The 21,064-nt window shown below is 33.5% G+C and overlaps 1 protein-coding gene across 2 annotated transcripts in view; it reads left to right on the forward strand.

The window, feature by feature from the left end:
• Positions 1 to 3,976: 3,976 nt before the first annotated feature.
• The window catches only part of LOC105830827 (tubulin polyglutamylase TTLL5), a 239,101-nt gene continuing 222,013 nt past the window's right edge, over positions 3,977 to 21,064 (forward strand). For both annotated transcript variants that reach the window (XM_036286732.1, XM_036286734.1), the window contains exon 1: positions 3,977 to 4,199. The gene's annotated coding sequence lies outside the window, so the exon portion shown is untranslated. The remainder of the gene's footprint in view (positions 4,200 to 21,064) is intronic.

The following is a 21,064-nucleotide window of genomic DNA, read 5'->3' on the forward strand; positions in this document are numbered from 1 at the left end:
TAAAGGTTATTGCGATATATTATATATGTAAAACATTACCCAGCGGGAAACGATAATGAATTCGACATCAATTCGACGTCGAATCGACATCGAAATGATGATTTCGATGTCGGATCGATGTCGATTCGATGTACTATTTCTCACTGGGTATGCTAGTTACTTGCTAGTTTGAAGAAAAATGGCGGACGTGAGAATACCTACCCAGTGAACACATTTTATAGCGGCAATGTAACATTGAAGTTACATCCCGATCAAAAATTTTTCATGTAAAAGTATGTAAAAATCTGTAGAATTATGTATCAAAAATGTCCATGCAAAATTTTACATTGTATATTTTTATTTAATTTTACATATTTTTATGTAATTTTATATAATTTTGATATAATTTTATAGATTTATACATACTCTTGTATAAAAAAAATTTTGCCGGAAAAAAAATTGCTTATTTACAATTATATATAATTACATACCCAGACAACACGCATGTCTAAAAGATATCTTTAAGACGTCTTAAAAGAGACGTCTTTGAGACTTTATTAAAAGACGTCTTTATGACGTCTTAAAATCGTCTTATTTTAGACGTCTCTCTTAAGACGTCTAAAATACGTCTTTTTAAGACATATTCTTTGAGACGCCATTTAGACGTCTTTACGACGTCTGAGAAAGACGTTTTTAAGACGTCGAATGACGCACATAACCAAATTTGCCGTGTGATGCGATCAAGTCGATCGACGTGCTTATCCCGTATCAATTTTTGAACTCTTGCACGTATCGCGTGTGTGTTGGGACGTTTTGTCCCGGTTTGCTGTGTAACGCAGCCGAGTGTGGATACGTTAATACAACACAACTTTTTAACTCTCGTACGTATCGCGTGTGTAGGCTGTTATTGGAAATAATTAACCTTTCTGACAACATTTCTGACAACAGTTTTTGACAATTAATAAACCGGACGATAATAGTGTTGCGCTTAAGTTGCTGTAAAATATGTGACTGAATCCAGTATCTTTGTAAAATTCTGTAATTTCCAATCACGAAAACATGAAATAAAATTGAAATATATAATATAAAATTTTTTATTTATAAAAAAACTTATCTTAATAATAAAATAAAAATAATGAAATATAAATATAAAGTATTTTGTTTAAAATAATAAAAAATAAAAAATAATAAACCTAGCTTTTGGAATCCTTGGTGGAAAAATTTTCTACAAAATTCTAAAAAACTACAAAAATTTACAAAAGTGTGTTTCAAATTTAGCATTTTTCTGTAAAAACTACAAAAAAATGCCAGAATTGGAATACTTTTGTAAATTTTTGTAGTTTTTTAGAATTTTGTAGAAATTTTTTCGCCAGGGATGTCTAAATAATTTTTATATAAGACGTCTCAAAAACGTCATAAATAAAAAAAATTAGACGTCTTTTAGACGTCTTAAAAACGTCTTAAATCGGGTCATAAGACGTCTTAAAGTCGTCTAAAAGACGTCTTTCTGATAGTTTTATAAGACGTCTTATAGAAATATAAGACGTCTTTTAGACGTCTTTAAGACGTCATAATGTTCTCTGGGTATACCCAGATAGCCAAACTTGCCGAGAGCACGAACTGAAAAATTTTGACACATATTATGCTGGCAAAAGTTGGACAGCAAGCAATTACAGTTTCCCGTTTCAACTAACATTAACAGAAACACGACAAAAATCGAGTAGACTTTGCGTCACAATGTGCCCCCAAAAATGCAGCAAAAGTACAACAAAATTTAAAGACATTAACAAAACAAAAATCAGACATTGTGTGTTGACGCAATATATCACTAAAAATTAAATAAAAAAACAGATATGTCATGATGTCACATTAAATTAATAAAATGTAGCTAGAAATTTGACATATTTGCTATCACGCTGCGATACCAGAAACTTGGCGAAAATACAGCACGATGTATCACATGAAGTACTGACAGCAAAAATGCAGCAGAAATCGAGCAGAGCCTGCCGTCATGACATGACGGCGAAAACGCGGCAGGTATAGAACGCGAGTTTGCTACATCAGATCTGTGATGACTTCTGCACACAGGACGCGGCAAAGCGGCATCGCGGTGGCCAATCACCGTCTTGCTTTTTTATTAATACGTATATGTAAGTATACACTCATTTATTGAGTGTCATATCCAAATGTTGACAGCATACTTTCAAATATTCAGTATTCAAATCCAAACTTTGGTACACTCAATCATTGGGTTTATACACACTCAATGTTCGAGTATTAACACTCAATCTTTAGTATAAATACTAAAGATTTGAGCGTATACACCTAAATTTGGGAGTAAACTCCCAAAATCGAGTATTAACACTCAATTTTGAGTATAAACTCTCAAAATTAGAGTGTTTTTTCCGTAAGGGTGTGCTGTTGATAAAAATAATTTTTAAAAAATGAAATTTTTATTTTATTTTATTTTTCTTTGTAACTGTTGTGTGACGGTTAGATAACATGTAATTATAACATGTTATATTGCTGAGTCGAAAATTGTAACTTACATGTAAGTTACGTGTAATTTCTGAGTAACGTTACGTTCTGAGTAAAATTACATTGCTGTTACACTGCTACTATATTATATTGTGTTCACTGGGTACTTTTTTAGTGCTCTATAAGAATCGACTATGGCCGGTATTCATAGTCGATTCTTATATTTAAGATCATCTTAAGTACAGTCGTAAGATGCCATCAACCAATCACAGAGCCGTATTAGCATCTTAAGGAAGCGTTCCCACTGAGCGCGTCACGTGTCGCGTCGTCCTTCGCGCCCAATAAAAACGTCTATTATATTTTATCATAATAAAATGGGACGTTTTGATTGGACGCGAAGGACGACGCGACGCGTGATGCGCTCGGTGGGAACGCTCCCTAAGACATTGCTTGAGACGATCTTGAAATAAGATTCGACTATTGAATAGTTAACACCGAGCTCTTGGTACGCGTATAAAGTAGTGAATTTAAGCTGATCAGCTAATGATTAAACACGTTTACTAGTTATTTACTATTTGTTACGCGTACCAAGTGCTCGGTGTAAACTAGGTCTGTGAATACCGGCCTTAGGCTGGTATTCATAGTCGAATCTTAGGGCCACCGCACAAAATTTTTAAAATTTAACTTAAATCAACGCACAAAGAAATTCTTAACGTAAGAACTTAAGAACTTACGTTAAAAGTTTCTTTGTGCGTTGATGTAAGGTTAATTTTAAGTACAAACTTAGGTTTATGGAGCACTTAACGTAACGTAACGTGTTACGAAAAAGCTTATGCGGTGGCTCTTATTTCAAGATCGTCTCAAGCAATATCTTAAGATGCTAATACAGCTCTGTGATTGGCTGATGACATCTTAAGACAATACTTAAGATGATCTTAAATATAAGATCCGACTATGAATACTGGCCTTAGATTCTTCTTTGGCCGGAATTCATAGTCGAATCTTATTCAAGTTCCAGCTTAAGCACGATCTTGAGACGTCAATGCTGTTATTTCATTGGTTAAGTAAATCTCAAGTCGGCTCGAAGCTAGACTTAAAGGGCCATCTACAATGGAGTGTTTTAGCCGTAACAGCACTAAAACTACGGCAATGTTGTCTAGAATAAAAACGACGTAGCAATAACATACAAGCCGGCCATCAAAGAAAGGCGACCAAAAACTAATCCCGAATGCCCCAACGCTCATCGTAAGCACGCAATGAATTGGCTCAATGTCTGCTGTAGGCTGTAAACAGTAAAGCAATACGAAGTGGAGACATTTTCTACGACTACTGCTACGGCCTACGACTCTCCATTGTAGATGGCCCTTAAGACAATGCTTGAGCTTAAGATCGGTCCTATGAATCCCGTCCTTTGATTGGAACGCAGTCTGAATTTACAGCCATATTGCTTTTTAGTTTCGCAAAACCGAAGCGGATAATCGAGAGGCGCTACAAACGCTGGAAACGTGAGAACAACAGAAGTTTACCTTTACCAACCCATAGTGGCCATAGTTAGTGGTACCAGTTAGTACTCAATGTATGTTCTCTGGGTTAGTATTTGCTGCACTCTTCCATGTTAGGAAGAGGTTAGTACCGGTTGTGATTCAGTTCAAGTTTGAATATTAAAAAGTAAAGTGAATGTCGCGATGCGGTTCTGAAAGTATACAAACTAAATGAATAAGAAATTATTGGAACGAGTCGTGGTGAGTACTGATCACTTGATTATTATTCAATATTTTTGTACAAACACGACGAATACATCAAATCATTCCATCAATGTGACAGGCGTCATGTTTTCCAATTCGTTGCTAGCAACACAATAACAGTCAATAACAGTTCAAACAACATGATAATTTGGCACATAGACTCGAAAAACAATTTGTCCCTTAATTTCTCTCGCCAAAATTATCATTTTAGTAAACAGTTTGATATATTTAACGACCTTGTAACAATATTTTCGAGTCTGTTATTGAAAAATATTCCGTTTATTCTTCTGCATTATATTTTTTTATCTTTCACTGTTCTTAATTTTTCGAGGTTCACACGCAAGCGATACTCATGTAGATATATAATATGTTCGAATAGATTATTTTTTAAAACTTTTTAAAACTACTTTAATCCATGTTCTGAACTTAAAAAGCTAAATTTTACAATATCAATGCTATATTTATTATTATCTTAAAAATTATAGTTTTATATATTTTCCTATTTTGTAACTTATTTCCAATTCATATTTGCAAACATCTTTTAACGAGATACATGTAAATGTATCTGTTTAACAGAGTAAAGTAAATTAATAATATTTTTAAAGTAAATTAAGTTAAAGTTAATGACTTATAAAATTAATTTAGTTATATTAAAAATTATACAAAACTTAATGTGATTAAAAGTTTTATTAAGATTTTATTAACTTAAAAATTGATTTAAAAAATTATCATATTAAATTAAAATGTCATAATGTTTTAAAGTTGGTTTACAATTATAATTAAAAGAATTCTCAATACAATCATTATAGAGATTATCAAAATAAATAATTAAATTTAATCTTTTATTTGTAAATTGAGCTCATATGAAGTAACGAATAAATATTGTTTTTTGTATGTGGAAATATACTTTCTTCTTTTATAATTTTTTTATAAATAAATTTTTGATTTTGTAAATAATTAATAAATTAAAGTTTATTGCTTAAAAATAACTAAAGTTAACTTGTTTAAAATTAACTGTTTTAAATTAAAAAATTTTTGAATTTTATTATTATTGCACTTTTTAACTACAATCTAGTTTTTTAAGCACACAAAGTATATATTGAAATTAAAAAATGACAATAAAAAGATTTGTTTTTTTAAACACTTTTAGTTAAAACAAGTTAATAATTAAAAAAAGAATTTTTTGTTACCCATTAATACTCATATTGCATAATTATGTTCAAAATCAGAAAGCGTGAAAACCAAACCAGCTTGTCTTTCATAGAAAGTATATTAAATTGAAGAGAAATCATTGAAACTATGTTCAAATGTTAAATTTTTATAAAAGTTTATTACATCTTATTTATTACAGCTGTAACGTTATACTGAATCTTATCTTGATTTATTGTTTGTAATTTTGAACATTTAATGTAAATTGTGCAAATAACATTAAGAAGATACAATATATAAATAAAATATTTACCTGTTTTATACATCGATAAAGGTGGCACAGTCATTTTAGCACAACCAAAAAGAAATTTACAGAAATGTTTGTAATTTGTGGTTAATTGATTTCTATATTTTGTTCCAGTTATATTGAAAAAACTGCTGATTTATGAGCAGTTAAGAGAGAAAAAAAATAAATTTTTGTAATTTTTTTAAAATTAAGTGAAATTTATTTACATTTATTTAAAAAGCCTTTACATATGAAAGAACCCTAGGAAAAAATTGTGCAAAAATTACTGCACAAAAAATTGCATGTTTTTGTGCATGAATGTCTGCAGTTTTTACAAATTTTTATATAAAGTTTTCGCCTTTGGAATTTTTCTGCAGAATATTTTGCAAAATTTTATGTAATTTTTTTTGAAGGTAAAAAACTTCAGAAAAAATTACATAAAATTTTGCAAAATATTCTGCAGAAAAATTCTGAAGGCGAAAACTTTCTACAAAAATCGATAAAAATCGACTAAATGTCAAAAAATTAACGTTCTTTGGTGATTTTTACACATCAGTACCACAAAAGTGAGTATTTTGCACACAGTATTATAGAAAAGTATAAAAAATATATGTAAAAGAATTAGACTCTTGCGACTTTGCGCATTGTAAAAGTATTATAAACGACTCTTTCGATGCGAAAGAGAATAGGCCGTAAGAGAGAAAGGGAAAAAGCGAACGCAAACGAGAATAGGTCATTTAAATCCCCCGAGCGTTTGTCTTCGCGAAATCGAATCGATGTAATTGAGAAATTTCCCGAAATTACCGGTGATTTGAGAATAGTTCACAGTCGGATAATAATAAATAGATAATATCGTAATAACTGGATAAAAATATTTAGGGTCGATTGAAAAGATCGAGAATAAGACTGGGGATGAGTAATCGAAAGAAAACAAAAAGAGTCGGTCCGGAGATTTTATAGCGAGTAGTCGTCTGTATTCAGCATGCAATAAATTCGGCTTTCCATCAGATGATTTGGACTTTTCTGGAATCTTCTTTTCTTTCACATAGGGAAAAGGCACCGAATTTGGAACACCACTTTGTTTTTGGACAATATTTCTTAAATAATAGTTAGAAAAACAATGTTGAAAACACCAATATAAAACAAATTAGAAAGTATTTTTTATTAAATGGTATAGTAATTTTTGTACTGTTTCGTATTTTTTAAATAATTGTTTTCGTTACACATGTCAAAAAGGGCATTTGACAAAATGGGCGCCTAATTTGGAATTTGTATACGATCGAAGTATTAATGTTACATTTTATTGCTTTATTATGTATTATACCTTATTATGTATTATATAGTTCTACAGACTCAATGTTATTCTGTTAGGCTTGCTCAAGAAACTGAATCGTGCACATATAACTCGCTTTTGACGAATTTGTTTTTAGAAGATTTTACATAGAAAAGGATATGAATATATGAAATATGTGTTTTTATTTCTTTAATTAACTAAGCAGATCATATTTTTATCGATATTCGTATGGTGCGATGTTTAATTTCCACAAAATAAGGGAGTTAGAATTTAGAAAACTGTTCTAAATTTGGTGTCTTTTCTCTATCCGCTTATTTATATTTACACACCCAGGACTCGTGCAAGTAAAGAAAAAGTAAAATATATTAACTACTAAGTAAAATAAAGGTATAACTAAATTGTATTTGAATTATGGGATTCAGTTTCTGAACGTAGGTAATATAATCTTTGCCTACGTCAAATACATGTACGCATTATGTTAAATATTGAATTTAATTACGTCATTTGAAAGCCATGTTCAAATCCTTCCAGTTACACTAAAGTTAAAAGATTAATATCTGATGTATTAACAGTATGTAAAGAAGTAATTTAGATGGTTATCTCTAAACTTTAACACAAAGTACACAAAATATCGTGAATTCTATAACTTTACATCTAGTTTATAATCGCTTTTTCTCCTCTACTGATATAAAAAACACATTGCACAAATCAATTTTACAACAAATTGTTATAAATAAGTATTTAAATATTTACTGTAAGAAAAAAGTTTTACATGTTTTTTTTACAGATTTTGCCATAGAATTGATTGGTGATACTTGGTGTTGACAATTTTTTATACAGTCAATATTTAATAATTTGTTTATAATTTGTTGCACAATTGATTTTTGCAACACATTTTTTGTCAGTAATGTTTTTATATTTTGATTTTATTTATAGTGATTATTTTAACCATGTTGACTTCTAGCCATAGAACTGAAGGGTCTATTTATTATTTATTATTTTCATAAATACGTTGTTAGTTCTGAATCATGAGAATGAAAGGAATATACATATATTCTCTAAATTATAGTTTATGCAACTTTTAAAAAGCTTTGTATACTTATTTCCATGAAAATTGAATGAAAAACTTTTAATTTGGTTAAAAATAGTCACTATATTTTGCAATTTTAAATTTCATAATTTTGACATTAGAATCGTAATGAGCTACCTGAAAAGATTGGTGTATTTTTATGCAAATTGACCGAAAAAAAAACTTAAATTTAGCCGAAAATAGTCGCCAATTTTTATTTTATTCTGATATCAGAATCATAATCAGCGACTTCAAAAACCTATACATTTTTATATTTCATTTAGTAGAAAAATATGTCCTTTAACTTTTTCAAGGGTGATGGGAAGTATACTTTTCACCCCTCATTTTCTTTGATTTTTTAAATACAACTGAGGTCTGTTACATCGTATGATCGTGAAATAAACTGTTCTATATTTGTTAATATTAATATAATACAATACTAATATTAAAACTATGCACTACTATACTAGTTTTGCATTAATCATGAATTTTACAATTATTAACAAATAAACAATGATGAAAAATTCTCTTTTTTGAATTTTGAATTTTTATATTTGACGTGCGCCATATTAAATCCGCCATTTTGAATTTTTAAATTTTGATCTTGGATTTGATCAATTTTAGAATGATCTAAAACATACAGAAACGACAAGATTTATCCGAACATAATTGTTAGAAAAAATGTGCCCCTGAAGGGGTTAAAGGGTTAAAAATTATTTTGCTTGCTTGATTTTCATACTAAAGTCTTTCTTGATTTGGTTGATCAAAAAATATATAAGTTTTCAATTCATTTCTTATTGTTTATTATAATAAATGGGCTAGCAGAATTCTCTCTTAATTGTGTTTCACCATTTTGTTAGCGCATTTATGTATTACAATAAATAATGATCAACGAATTAAAAATCTGCATATCTTTTGAGCAACCAAATCAAAATTTGGTACTGAAATCAAGCTACTAATTTTGCAAAAGTATTTTATTTTTGTCTCAATAGTTACACTTTTCACTAAATTGTTTAGATTTAGTTAATCGCTGCAGACCGAATGCGTAACTTTATCTACATGCTAGAATATTTATTGGTCCGAGAATTAACTTACTATTATTAAATAACTAAAAACACATCAGAATATAAACGTTTTGAAAAAATTGCACATTTTTTTAGAATGTGTTACAATCACATATTTATCTTTTTTTTTAAATAATAAAAAGTGTTTGTTTTACACCAATTAATTTACCATATTTTGTGCATAAAATATTAACACAACTACAAAAAAGTTGATAAAACATTTTAAATTGTATTCTGACATATTTTGACACGAAGTATAAAATATCTTGTAAACTATTTTTGGATAATTTGACTTTAATAATTTTATATGTGCAGAATAATTAAAAGAATCATATTATATATTAAAACAAAATTTATGTAAATTATGTAATTTCAAGATAAATATTACATTAAAATTTTATGGACATTTTTACCTAGAAAAAATGTATCCATTTAAAGATGTCTCTCTTGAAACAGAATAAATTCACTTGAAACATTTTTTCGACTAACAAATAGTTCGGAAGATAACATCTACCTTAATATTTTTTTAATATATACATTAACTAAAAGAATTGCATTAAAAATTATATAATATATATTTAAAGTATAATTCCATATATAATATATATTTAAAATATAATTCCGTTTAATATATTAACATAACTGTAAAATTTTATTTAGAAAAAATAGTGATGAACTTTTATCTTGAAAAATTGATTTTTTTTGAAAATTGAGTTTATTTATCTTTGTCTAAAGACGTCATATAACTTTTGTTTGAAATATTTTTGCCAGATTCAATTTTTGGAATATTATATTGAAACCGTTTAGGATGGGGTACTATATAAATAAAGACAAATGTATGAATAAATAAATGCATCGAATATAAATGCTTTGAAACATTTACATATTTTCTATAATGTTTCAGAGTTTTTGGAAAATTAATATAAGAAAGATATTTAACGATAATAATCAATTAGGTAAAAGTATTAGTGTAAACTGTTGTACCCCTCGTTGTGAGTACGATTTGAGATTGCTGCCAGAGATCTCGCGAGGAAGGTATTTCGTCACATACACCGTTATTTGTCTTGAACACTTTTATTTTTGTATTCAGTTACAATGGGTAGATCGCGACCCCGCAAGGCAGAGTGTCGCGTCTATTAGCTCGTTGTCCACGACCCCGCAAGGCAGAGTGTCGTGGTTATATATTTACAATAAGTTCTCGGCGATACACGACCCCGCAAAGCAGAGTGTCGTGTGTAGTCTTAGTTTGTCTACTTCAGATTGACCCGATCCTCACCTTCTTTCGCCGGTTTATATATCCGATAATTTGGTAGTTGGATCGAAAGAAGAGGAGGATTGCGTGAGGGCGTAAATCGGTCAGTATTCCAAATTATTGCTTAGACAGCAAGTGCTGTCTAAGGAGCATTGCGCTAATTGTCGAGCGGATTGCGCGAAACCTCGCGCGATGCGCTCGATGCTGACTGCAGCTGACCGACTTACGTCATTATGTTACTGACACCTTATCGTTATGAGTGTGTCACTCATAACAAAACGTTGGACTCGTTTATCTTCATAATTTTATTAATCTTACTTTTCGCGTAGGACTGCTTTTAATTTTACACGAAAATAGAAAATACATGAAATATTATTGTTACATTAATTATTGTGTGCGTGTAGTGTAACTATAAATTACATCTAAATTTCTCATGCCGATGAAGAGAGTTGTTTACTTTTTCACATTCTTTTTTTTTGTGGGAAAAAACTTGTAATGAAGTCTAGATGAAAATTTATATGTTCTTATATTGTTGTATGAACAATTCATGTTTCTTATATTGTTAGAAATGTAACATAAGAATACATTAGAAATTACTTTAAATGTAATCGGGTTTTTTATATTTACTTCAAAATGATCTTTATTCCATCTTTGCACAGCTTTTCGATAAATTTAAATTTATTGTTTTAAAATCCAGTTTTTAATAAAGAATGTTTGTGTTTATCTGTTCACCACACGCGTCTATTATTAGATCCTGTACACACGCAACATGTGCACGATATGCAAATGTACACCCGCATGCAACATTGATTTGAAACCTTGAGTATAAGGGTAAGAGATTATCTTGGGAAAGAAGCACATTCAATATTGTTGATTGATGGAATATAAAGCCTAATGGTTGCTTAACATTGAAACTAACAGGATTGATTGCGAAAAGAAGAACATATTCTTCGCGTCATTAATTTTTCTCATTTCCGATTTAGGCATTTCTGGATCGAACGCATACATCTCGTATGTGAGACTATTATATCTTTCAATTTGTTTATCTATAATATTTTTAGGCACTTGCTTTTAGACGTATAAAAAATTAAAGGAGTTAAAAATTTAATAATAAACTAGTAATAGCTAATATTGAATAATAAAATAAGATCGTATTAAATTGATAAAAATATTAATGTACTTTTTAATTAATTATGCGGGATTATTTAATTAATATCTTTGATATTTTTCATGCGGAAATAAATTGGAAGTGGAAAATATTGATGACATCGCAATTGTGAATTGCATATTATGAAAAACTTTCAATTCAATTTGTAGAGTTGCCAGCAGTAAAGAAACAACAATAGAATTCTTGATAATGACTAATCTGGCAATAATTTATTAATAAGAAGAAACAACGTTTCGGTCAGACGCTTTCTGGCACTTTTCAAGTGAATCTAAAATTATAGAGGAACGTACAGTTACCAAGCCAATTTTAACATGGGAATTATCACAAACTTAATCACTTAAGCTTAATAAAACAATATAAAAAAATAGATAAAAATATACGCAACAATACTTTATTTATTTTACAATGAATACATTGAATGTCTATCGAATTTAATTTTGCAAAAACGGATTAGTGTTGTTTCGAGAGACGTGTTAGAAAGCACGTTTGTACTCCGCAACCTTTGTCCATGGAAAGAAGAGATCGTTAAAAATGAAATTCACGTTTTAAAAACAAAAACATAAATTAAGATTGGTTTAGAACAAAATATAACTAGTCAAAAGTAACTAAACATTACCTATAATTCTGTCATATAACGTATTAGATTGTCAGTGTCCTTTTGTAAATTAATATTGTTGTTAAATTTTTTGATAAAGAACATTTTCGCAATCTCTCTTTTTTAAAATGTTTTTCTTTATAGTAAGATATTTGGTTTTGACCATTGAAATTCATGGTCAGTGGACAATCGGTGGTCAGTAACTACCGTATGATGTGAAGACGAGCTTTTTATATTATTTTGATGCTCTTTAATTCATGTCTTTAGGTGTCTCTGTCCTATGTATGACAGATTGCAATCATGACAATTAATTTTATACACAAGCTCGGTCGATATGACATCTTTGATCTTATCTTTACCCCTTTTTATCAAGCAATCAGATTTTTTTGGTATTCTACACAGTACATCTACATATTTACTGAGTATACGTCGCACATCCTCACTGACATGCTTTACATAAGGTAAAACAATTGTTCTCCGAACATCCAATCTGTCATTAATAATGTTGTCGGAATAGTTTAGAATGGAGCGTTTCTTTAATATGTTAACTCGCTTTTTAATATGTCTGTTGATAATGGATAGCAATTGTTTACTAAGTTTTTTAACAATTTCAATATTTGATTTATGAAACCGTTGGTCAGAGAGTAAAATCACTTGATTTACCAGATTTGCAATAGTGTTGATTTTGTACACATACGGATGGGATGAAAAATAATTAATGTATCTGCCCAAAAACGTGAGCTTCCTGTACCAATTGTATATTAAATTTCGACCATCTCTAATTATTGACACATTGAGAAAATTTAAGGAATTGTTGTTCTCGATTTCATACGTAAATTGCAATCTAGGGTGGTAATTGTTAAATGTGTTTAACATGATCTAATTCGGTCAACGGAATTATAGCAAATATATCATCCACGTAGCGATAATAAGCGTTAGGCTTAAAGTTCAGTTTGCTAATACATGAAGTTTCTAAGTCCTCCATAACGAATCTGCTAAGATAGGGCAGAGGGGGGATGGCTGAGTTTTAAAAATGTTGTTGAAAATTTTCTAGGAAATCACAGAAGTGCAATGTACAAAGAAATAATATCTGAAATGATTGAGAATTTTAGAAAACTGGGTTGCTTGATGAATCTTAAGTTACATTTCTTGGATTCTTATATAGACTACTTCCCAGAAAATCTAGGTGATTATAGTGAGAAACAAGGAGAACGATCCAGGACATCGCAGAAATGGAGCATCGATATTAAGGCAGGTGGGATGAGAATATGATGGCTGATTTTTGCTGGATGCTGAAAAGAGAAGTACCATCGAAAGGAAACAAACATAAGAGAATGCCTCTGCATAGATTGTTTGAAAATAAAAGAATCCGATATAGTAAAAAGAAATAGTGGGGATTTTTCTTCTTTTCTATTGCGGAAAATTTAATATAGCATAGCATTTACTACAACTTTTCCATAGAATTTTTAACTGTCTTTTTCGATTAGCAATTTGAGATACGCAAGAAAACGCGCCAGAAAGTGCTTTTGTTCCACAAGCCGAGGGTACATCCAACAAAAATGCCCATTTTATGGAATTTTGAGTTTTAAGATTAATTAACCTTAAACTTTAATAAACTAAATTCTAAATTTGAACTCAGCGTGTCAAAATACATAAAGAAACACATTCTGAATCGTTTCTGTTATGTAGGCTAAGAGTACATCAGCGAAAGTATTGTTTCGTGGATTTTCGAGCTTTTTTTGAGGTTTCCTCGAAAAAGCGAACCAATCTACCAATTCTGACATCAGATTTGGATTGAGCAGGCCAAAATCCATAGGAATACATGGGTCTGGTATACAGGTCAGATCACTTTTTTTTGTGTGGATGTGTTATTTTTCGTCTCACCCGTATGTGTTCAAAATCAACACTATTGTGAATCTGGTAAGTCAAGCGATTTTACTCTCTGACCAACAGTTTTATAAATTAAATATTGAAATTGTTAAAAAACTGTTAGTAAACAATTGCTATCCAAGTGTTACGTCCGGCGGGATTAGGATCGCGAAATTGTGCGTTTTGTTTCTTTTTTATTATTTATTTTATTGGAGTGTTATCTCCAAGAGTCTCCCTGCCAAGCGGACACAGAGAGATGCCATTTCGTTAGTTCTTGGAACGTATAATTAATATGAGAGTGGCTGTGTGAAATAGGAGTTCGCTAGTTAATCGTTGGACGGCGCGATCAGCCGGTGCTTCGTGCGGCGATAGGCGATTCAAGCGGAGGACGCTGGATCGTCTAAAGGCGTAGATCGGCAGGAGCAGGAGATGTATATCTACCACTATACACGTAGGTGGAGGCGCCTGGTTGTAGCGGCACTGAGGGTGTTCGCTCCGGTGCTGTCTGTAATGGCGGAACGCTTAGAAGCGCGCCGATCCCCGCGCCTACGCTAAAGTCGTGAAGACTTTGTAGGGGCAGTTGACGGGGAAGGATGAACGCTACACAGCGCGCACCTTCCCGCACCGTTGGCTAGTTCGTCTCCCGTAGGATGGGTTGGGACAGAGAAATAGAAAGAGAGAGAGAGAAAGAGAGAGAGAGAGATCGCTTTCCGTCTACACGCTCCGGAAGAACGCTGCCCAGGGAACGAGACGTTTCCGCGCTTCTAAAGAGAACGCGAAACAGCGCTAACTCTTCCACTCTTACCCCCGTCACCAATTGGAGTAAACAATATAAGATCGAAACACCGTCAATCACACGGCCAGATCCGAGCTACGAAAGAAAAGAAGAAAAGAAAAAAAACGACTAAGATAAGCATCACTACTTCAGCTTTAATAATGAGAGAAAAAAATATTACTTAACTAATGAGAACTCGCACCTTTACAAATGTTGGTTTCGCTTTAGAATGCAATCGCGCACGTGCAACGCTCGCGACGGTCACTGTTCCGATTCTAGAATAGAAAAAAAACTCGAATTAATGTGATAAGAGGGAAGTTGACACCTTGAGTCTTTTTTGGTAACGAGAAAATTTCTAAGTTCAGTGTTCGTGAAATATTCCAAGTTCGAATTCGCGAAATATTCTAAATTCAAATTTCGCGAAATATTGTAAGTCCGAGTTTCGCGAAATATTCTAAGTTTGCGAAGCGGAAATTTTCTAAGTCCGAGCCTCCGAAAATCTCCAAGTTTGAATATCCGAAATATTTATAAGTCCGATTTGAAATAAATGAAAATTTTCTAAGTTTAATTCTAGATAAATTAAAATATTCTAAGTTCGAATTTGGATAGTTGAAAGTATTCTAAATTCGTATATGATTTGCGAAAAATATTCTAAGTTTGCGGCGAGAATAAATCATTTGTGCGAGATTTTTTTTTCTGTGTTTTTCTTTCTTAGGCTTCGTGTTTGAATTTGTGTTTGTCGGATTCTTGGTGGCCCGTAAGGGGATCTTGATCGCTATAGCGTATCGGAGTGGCGTGTACCCCGAAATCGAGTGGCTATAAGGGACAACTGCAACCGGTACGGTCCCTCTTGGCGTGGGGGAGTTGTGACGTTGCAGTTTAGCTGCGGCGTCACAGCGTCCCTCCGCCGTCACAAGGCCCGAGCTCGCGCTAGCGAGAACGGCCGGGAGGTGCAGGGAGCGTATCGCAATCCTCGGCGGGCCATATTGGCGATATTATTTGCGAATTCTAATTATATATATTTCTTTTTGTATTTTGCGTATCGGGCGCTTCACTCGGCGAAAACACCGAGGGACACGGAATTCAGCCTTGGCGGAGCAGCGGAAAATAGAGGACAAGGTCGAGGTATAAGACAATTACCGCGGGGGCATGGCGGCGAGAGCCGCGAGGCAAACGGCACGGCAGAAAACTAGACGAGGCGCCACAGCGGAAGGGCCGACGAGGCCAACAGCAGCGGAGGATCCTTCAGTTATAACCAGCCTCCCGTATCGACCCCGGGGAGATTAGACTAACCGGAAGGCCGTCTGCAAGGGAGGAGGATCAAGGGCAACGCGATCAAAGGACGCCTCGTGAAATTGGGTCGCGTAGGTCATTGAGAGCGAGCTGTCGCAAAGTACGTGACGTGTAACCTTTATTGGCGGAGCACCTCGCGTCTCGATCACGCTCTTCCGCACCAGCTGTTGTAGATAGCGTATCGGCAGTCCGGCATCCTCAAGAAATTCCTGTTCTAACGAGCGAAGGACGAGCGTCCCGTGTGGAGTGAGAGCCTTGGAGAGGGCTCAGAGGGACAAGGAAGCCGGTGAGGTTGCCCGTAACGCGTATGTAATCTTGTAAAGCCACTCGCGATTCGGTGGATTGTGCTAGCTCTTTAGTGTAGTACAATGCGCGAGGGCGTACTTATTAATGTTAGAACGAGCGATCGACTCCCAAGCGCAGCGGGCTGTCAAAGACTCGTAGAGGCTAGGATTCGCGTATCGTAGAGTTATGTGTGCGAAACACGTTCGCCCCGGGTAGTAACGAGAAGAGGCGCCGTTCACGGGAGAAAGCCGTGACCGCCATACCATTGGTAGAGGCGCGTGCTCGCCGAATCGCGTTGCATGCGTCGAATATTTGCGCTGTGGTTCGTAGGATTCTGCGTGAGACTCCGGCTCTTCCACTATCTTCGCGTTATTGCGAATTCTGTCGATTTCATTTCGTAAATGTCGCGTCGTCATCATATTGTAATGTCGTGTTGCGTAGCGATCGTAACATTTGCGTTCTCGCGTTACTCGTCGTCTCGCGCCTTGTCGTCTTCAGACTCCGCGTCTTTGTCTAACTACTGTTATTTTCACGCCTTTTCCTGTTAATTTCGGCTTTGAAATTCTTCAGTTATTCTCTTTTAAGTTCCGTTACTTGCGCGCTAAGCGAAGTCCCTGTTGTATTGTTCTACTCTCTCATTATTACTTATTTTTATTAATTTGTTTTATTTGAATAAACGTGCTGTTAATTTGTTTTACAAAGAGCGTATGTGATTCCTTGTATCGTTTTGTATGTGTTGTCTCGTGTAATCGAGCATTCACCCGTGGCCTACCGCCCCGCCTCTCTACCAATATTGGAGCGGCCGGCTAACTACTCCGCGCGAGTGTGAAGCGGGATTTTTGTGTTACTTTCGCGTTCGGATTTGACGTGACGGAAGTGTACGTCTGGCGCTCAACCTTTCGTGATAACTCCCGCGGATCGCCCAGCGCTAAGTTGAGAGGTCATCGGGGGAACGTCCATCCTCCCTCTTCTTTTGTGCCGTTTTTGATCCGCGTCGCGATTCCGCACGGCGGAACGTAAGGAAAACGCGTGACAACTAATATAATTTCTTTATTTGTTCTTCGGACTGTTGAACTGGTGCTCATATGTTTCCACAAATTTGTTGTCGACAGCCTGTTGCTTGACAGCAAATTCATTGTCGAGGAACAAACAGAAATTATCCAAGGTAGCGACCCTGACTGCTTGGTTTCAACAGATTGCGTTCTACTTGCTTGAATTGTTCCATTTCTTTATGGTGTGCAAACAAGACACACGTTGCATGGATTATTACATAATATTACCATAATAACAATCACGATATTACAATGTCGCAATATGAAGGTTGCTCGGATCATAAACTTTGCATCAAATGCAGTACCATGCGCTTCCTGATCACTTATATATTTTTATAACTCTTTGTTTCTTTGTCTTAACCAGAACATTGCCATATCAGCATTTCATATATGATGCATGCGTGACATGACGAATATAAAACATGAATGTGAAATATGTGACATAGACAGAATGAAGACTGTGTGAAAACAACGTGACTACTCTAATATTGCGCAACTGTCATATAAAAAATAATACATATAAGAATGCAGATTACATAAATATATAGTATTATAACAGATAATATACACATAGATGATATAAATAATACGTAGTATAAGATAGTAAACTACTTTATAAATGCTAGATGCATAAGAGTCAATTTTATTGAATATTTTTTTAATAAAAAGTTTTTTTTTAAATAAACAGCGTAGTTAAATGGAGGTATTTATGTTGTAAAACTTTTGTATAAAACTTTTTTTGTTCCGTTAATTTTACGAGATATATCGAAAAAAGCCAAAAATGTCTCAACTTTTGAGAAGTGATGACCTTTTAGCACCTTTTTGAGCACTAACTAAAATTTTCTATGTTGTCCTCCTCTACATTTGTACCTAATTTCACTAAAATTGAAATTTTGATGCAATAAAATTTTGATGCAGAATTTTTTCTACATTTATCAAAAAAGTCATTGTTCTTTTCATTATCTCACGTCAGTTTTTTAACATAACAACTAGCAACTCTTTATTTTAATTTATTTTTATAGAATCAGATATAATTTCCGCAATTTCTGACTAAAGGATTAGTTCTATCTATTCTAGTCTATAGTTATAAAAAATATAATAATTTAGAATTTTTTTCTACATCAAATACATATATTAAAAAATCGCTGCTTATATTGCAATGTTATTTTCAGAAACTATATCTCTTTAGTTGCGATTTTTAAATAAAGGATTAGTCCTATCGAAAAAATGAAAAAGACCTTTTTTGCAGAATTTTACGACAAACAACTTTTGTTTAAAACATTCTTTTGTATCTGCATTTGTTTTCGAGAAATTCAACTGTTTTGAGGGTAGTTTTAAATATTAAACAACCCTTAAAATATTAAACAACAGGGATGGAGGAGTCAGAAAACCATTTTGACTAATTCTGGTAAAATCCCCACTGTTATCAAAGAAGTATTTGACCTTTTTTTTGTGTGTACAGTGCTTGGACAATATTGAGAATAGTGAGAATTTAGTCACTTTGACCTCTCGTATCTTCAAAACTATCTCTATGCTCAACTTAAATTTTTTCTGAGATTGATGTCCTATCATATAGAATTGATTGGCACATAGTTTGATTTGAAATTCGAGTGGGAAAAAATGGGCGAAAAAAACGTGTTTTTGGGGTAACTCTTTTAGTACAATTGAAGCAATTTTAGCATTTTTATCCGCCATATTAAATTCGCCATTTCGAATTTCTAAGTTTTGAATTTCGATTTGGAATCAGCGGATCCGAAAGCTACCAATACCAAATTTCATTTCAGTTGGAGCAATTTTAGCATTTTTTCTCCCATTTTAAAATTCTAAATTTTGAATTTGAATTAGAAATTAGCGACCCCAAAAATTACTGAGTTTCAAATTTGACTGTAATCAGAGTACTTTTAGTATTTTGGCCACTTGGGGTCTTGTGGCCCACTCTGCAGTGCTTGATCTTTGCAAGATTTGCATTCTTCGAATGCGTAATTTTTTGAATGATCTCATCAGAAAATATCATGATTTATGTAATGCGTGCCTAAAACGTATTTTGTCACAGCTGCACATGTCGGCGCCTGATCTCTCACTCATCAGAAAATATCTATTAAATGCATGGGAGACTGTGGGATTGTTCCCACTACTGAGGCATGTGAAGGAGTGTACAATATAAGAAGAGTTTTGATAACGTTACCGCATCACTCGTTTGTTACAAGACGGACAGCAAAGGTTTCTGAAACATTATCGCTCAGTCAATCAGTTGAAAATTCTCGAAAAAACGAGATGAACTATTACGTTCTGATCCAGCAAAATAAAGCGTGCGATGAATCGTAACTATTTTATAATTTTCAAATTTTTTTCAGCAACCTTTTATATTTTCTTCTACATTTATTTGCATTTTCTATAACTCGCATTCTTATATATTTTTTACAGAACATTATTACAACAGCGCTGTACTCCGCGCATCTTAGGAAGGAAATTTGCTTTAACATCCATTGCCTATAAATACTAATTAGAATCAGCATGGAGCTTGAGCCTTTTGTGGAGATGATTCTTGGTGATAACAAAGGCAATGAGATACCACTGTCACGTTACACGTGGACAATAATGATTGAGAAACGTATGGAAATTGAGCGACTTCTGCATGCGTTTACTGCCAAATCGTTGTAGATTAATAATCTTTTTTTCGAACTTGTAAATATACATAATGAGAGTGTTATTAAATTTATTTTAAATAACAAAGTCATGTACATGAAACCATCGACTGTACAATTTTTACTAAAACTTGAAGATGTTATCAATAATGCGTATTTTAAGTTGTGCTAGGATATGCATGTAGTAAAAGAAAATAATAATTAATTTGTAAATTGTTTGCAACAAAATAATATTTATAACGAGTGCGACGAAGTCAAATTATTAAATGAAATATGTGAACAAACTTTGCTTGTAGATTGCGAACTGATGGTTTATGCATCAGACAATATTGTATACGACGCGTTACGAAATGAATAAATGAAAAAATTTTATAAATAATTTTTCGAGATTTTTTCCACCATCCTTATTCCCTTAGCGATAAAATGATGCGTGCAGGACTGAGTATGATACATAGATAAGGTGCGATAAGTGGGAACACATGTATGTTAATGGGTGACTGTGTATGAAAGAGTGAATGCAACGGATGAAATAGAGAGAGTCGAAATGATAAGACTGTATGAGCATACGGTCGGAGACATTCCGTACGGGTGGGAGCGAGAGATAACATGTAAGTTGACGGGGATGACCACGTACGAACGAGTGTAAGATAAATCATGAAAATCGCAATATGTAAGAGGGAAAGCGCGAGCACCGCGGCGACGGCAGCGAACGCGGTCCGGCGGCGGGCGGTAGGCGACGGCGATCGTGGACCCCGATTTCCTCTCTCTCCCGCTCAAGTGTTCTCCAGCGGCAGTTGCAAACCCTGAAAATTCTGTGTATGAAAGCAACATAGACATGTCTATGGTCAGCAATTCTACGCGCCACGAGACCCTCTGATCTATGTGACGTTAAGTCCCCCTCGCGCTTACAAGTCTCCTGCACACTCGCATCCTCCCTCAGAGCTCCGTAGTTAGAACCGGCATAGTACTAACTACTTATCTTATATAAACTCGCTAGAAGAATGAAACGAATTGCTGATGCGCAGTGTACGTACTTGCTCGTATATATGCATATACATATGTATGT

Source organism: Monomorium pharaonis, chromosome 5 (assembly GCF_013373865.1).
Source record: "Monomorium pharaonis isolate MP-MQ-018 chromosome 5, ASM1337386v2, whole genome shotgun sequence".
Lineage (NCBI taxonomy): Eukaryota > Metazoa > Arthropoda > Insecta > Hymenoptera > Formicidae > Monomorium > Monomorium pharaonis.